This window comes from Eretmochelys imbricata, chromosome 14 (genome assembly GCF_965152235.1).
Source record: "Eretmochelys imbricata isolate rEreImb1 chromosome 14, rEreImb1.hap1, whole genome shotgun sequence".
NCBI lineage: Eukaryota > Metazoa > Chordata > Testudines > Cheloniidae > Eretmochelys > Eretmochelys imbricata.
Window position 1 is genome coordinate 18,725,578 of NC_135585.1, and position 3,705 is coordinate 18,729,282.

The following is a 3,705-nucleotide window of genomic DNA, read 5'->3' on the forward strand; positions in this document are numbered from 1 at the left end:
CCAGCGGTGAGGCAGCAATGCCTGGAGCAATGAAAACAAAGCTGAGACTCAAAGGGGACAACCTCTAATCCTGGCTGTACCCCTGATTTGCTGTCACTTCCCTGACCTGTGCCTCTGTGATAAAGATACTACCTGCCTCCCAGGCGTGTTGTGAGAATGGATTATGAAGTGCTCTGAGCAAGCAGCATGCTATATAAAGGCCCAGTATTGCTATTACTGCTTGTATAGCAAGAGCACCGAGTCAGGATCAGGGCCCCAGCATGCCTGGTTACGTACAACCATACAGTGGGACCCTTCATCCTTTCAGGACAAAAGGCAGTATATAAATGTCAGATTTCTGTCTTTACCACCTGAGTCCTGTGTTCTAGCCATTCCTGTTTCTAACCTGGGAAACGAGAGTCCTGGCCATCAGCTGCCCTAGAATTATTTGGCTCCCAAGTGGGAGAGGTCTGCAGCCAGCCATTAGTCCTGTGAGACCCTGGACAGGACAGTCCATCTGCCATTGCATTTCCAAGCAATCAGAGGCAAGCTCTGGTGTAAACCACGTTGCTGAGATATCTGTCAGGGAGCCGCAGTTCAGCACATCTTCCAGCAGCATTTGGGGTCAGAGAGATACGAATGAAGGTGATTGTTTACTGAGCTGATGCGCCTTGGGTTTGCTGAGCTGCATCACCTCTGCAGCAGCCTCTTCTGAATCAAAGTGACCACAGCTTGTCAGTGTGTTAGCATGGAGCCATTGAACAAGGTGGTAGGCTAGTAAACCAGACCTCAGAAAAATAAGCCCCTTTGCAGATAAGCTGTAGCTATGAAGAGTGTCAGATAGAAACATAACACTTCAAAGGCTATGGCAGCAATCACCCCTGCACCTACCCCACCACTGTTCCTTCAGTGCGACAGCAAAGAAAGATGCACTAGCCCAGCAAAGCGTGCTGACCAGATTCGGTGAGGAATCCTGGTCATGTGCCACCTGAGGCACATTGCACCTATGCTAAGAAGATCGTGATTAGCAGCCTGGTTTGGGTTATAAATATTGCTGTCCTCTTTGCTCTTTCCAAGGCAAGGTGGCACCCTCAGTTCCCAGGGCTGACTTTGTCTCTCTATAACAGAGCCAGAGAGGCAAAGGAATAAAGTGGGGTGGTGGTTTATCTCTCCCAGCAGCTCCAGTTAAGTGTGAACCTCAGGCTTCTGGTCACTTGCCACCATTCTGTAGAGACACCACTACAAAGCCGCCACAGACTGCCCATCATGTGTTACCCTCAACTTGCTAGCAAAAGAGCGATAACAAGAGACCTGAGGATTTGGACAGCACGTTCCTTCTCTTCTGCTGGTCACCAGACTGCCAAGGGTGAGACACCTCTGCTTTGTCCATTGCTGGAAATGTCAGAGGTTCTGTTTGAGATCTTTACATGAACCTTTGGGAATTGAAACGAAGGCTGCAGATCCCATGGGAAACAGCACTCCAGTGAGATTCCCTGGATGTGCTGGTTTTGGCTAGGCCAGAAACATGGATAACCAGGGTGTTCCTGCATGCAGCTGCTGTCAGCTTCCTAGACACATCCTGCTGGAGGGGACAATATGGCTGCCTGAGGACAGCCTTTCATCTGACCTTTCATTGCTTCCACCTCAAACCCGGTAGGGAATTAGGAGGTGCAGCCTTACCTCCCCCAACACACAGTCAGAGTCCCTGTTAACTGAACTTTCTGGAACATAGTAGTTCTGGTCCATGAGGTATTTTAATTTACTCCCTGACTCTCCCCATTCCAGACACACAGAAGGAACCACTGCGCTTTGCTTATAAATAACCGAGAGCAATCAGAAGAGCAGCGAATCCTTCAGAGATGTTACAGAGATGATTAGTCAGGCCAGTCCCTTTCTGAGAAGCTGAGGACCTTCAAACGCATACCCATATCACTTGGTACGCTGAGAAGCCACATGAGAAACCAACCACATACACCTTTAAATGTCATTCGCCAGCAATGCAGCTGACCTGGCCGGTGCCTCACTTCTCACTGTTGAAAAACAACATATTGCAGTCTGGGGCCCTAAGCAGTAAATTTGTCTCTGTGGTTTCACTCGAGCAATTGCCAGAGAGCTGCAAGGCAAGATGGGTAGAGGAAGACAGCTCAGAGAAGCAAAGCCAAGGGTGCTCAAGCTCATCTGTGGGCACCGCTCTTTCGGAGAGCTTGTGCAATCCTCCTTCGAGTTGGGGAGTAGTCCCAGACCAGGGGCTCCCCAGCATGAGAAAGGGCTGCAGACTCCTGCCTTCTGTGTCATGCCAGGTTCTTGAATTCAACCCTCTGGTTCCTGATCTCTGATCCTCAGCCAACATTCAATGAAAAGAAGGAGCAAGTAGAATAACAAAGAAAGTGCTTAGGAGAATGAAAATATTGGACCTGGCCAGTGTATTTTAATAAGCCCCCCCGGCCCCAACATTTAATCCGAGATGAACCCCATGCTCCAGAGGGTCTGGGAAGTGGATTCATTGGTTTTTCCATTGGAACAGAAGTGACTCTGAAAGCCAGCTCCAAAGAACAAGAGAATACTACCTGGAAAACAAACTTTTACAGGGTGCGCTTTCCTGGAAGGCCTAGAATCATAGCAAGCTTGGGCTGGAAGTGTCGTGCTGAGGCAGGACCTAAACTAAAATGGAACTAGATTGCTGGCACTTGACATTAAAAAGGTCATAGAGCAGTTTTTAAACAAAGGGGTGGGGGAAAGCTGACAGGTGCAGAAGAGCACGTGTTCGGACAAAGATATCTCTTAGGGGAGGATCTATTAATGGAGATTCTCTATGTCCTAGTAAGGAGGAGAGGATGGCAAGATGGTAAGGAGGAGAGGATGGCAAGATAAAATATGGGTAGGATCTGATGAGAAACAGTCAAATGAAAAAGAGTCCCATTCAATTACATCATGTAATTTCAGACAGCCGAAAAGTGACAATAAAAGAATATAGCAGTAAGGATTTAGTAACGACCACCTGACCAGGATGTTGATAGTGACTGCAAAATGCTCAGGGAGATTACAGAGGCTATTAAAATAAAAAAACCTCAAATAATAATGGGGGATTTCAACTATCCCCATATTGACTGGGAACATGTCACCTCAGGATGTGATGCAGAGATAAAGTTTCTTGACACCTTAATGACTGCTTCTTGGGAGCAGCTAGTCCCAGAACCCACAAGAGGAGAGGCAATTCTTGATTTAGTCCTAAGTGGAGCACAGGATCTGGTCCAAGAGATGAATATAGCTGGACCGCTTGGTGAACATAGTGAACATAATATAATTACATTTAACATCCCTGTGGCAGGGAAAACACCAAGCAGCCCAACATGGTAGCATTTAATTTCAGAAAGGGGAACTATACAAAAATGAGGAAGTTAGTTAATGAGAAATTAAAAGGTACGGTGCCAAAAGTGAAATCCCTGCAATCTGCACCATAATAGAGACTCAACTTAAATGTATACCCCAAATTAAAAAAACATATTAACAAAACCAAAAAAGTGCCACCATGGATAAACAACAAAGTAAAAGAAGCAGTGAGAGGCAAAAAGGCATCCCTTAAAAAGTGGAAGTTAAATCCTAGTGAGGAAAATAGAAAGGAGCATAAACTCTGGCAAGTGAAGTGTAAAAATATAATTAGGAAGGCCAGAAAAGAATTTGAAGAACAGCTAGCCCAAGACTCAAAAAGTAATAACAAACATTTTT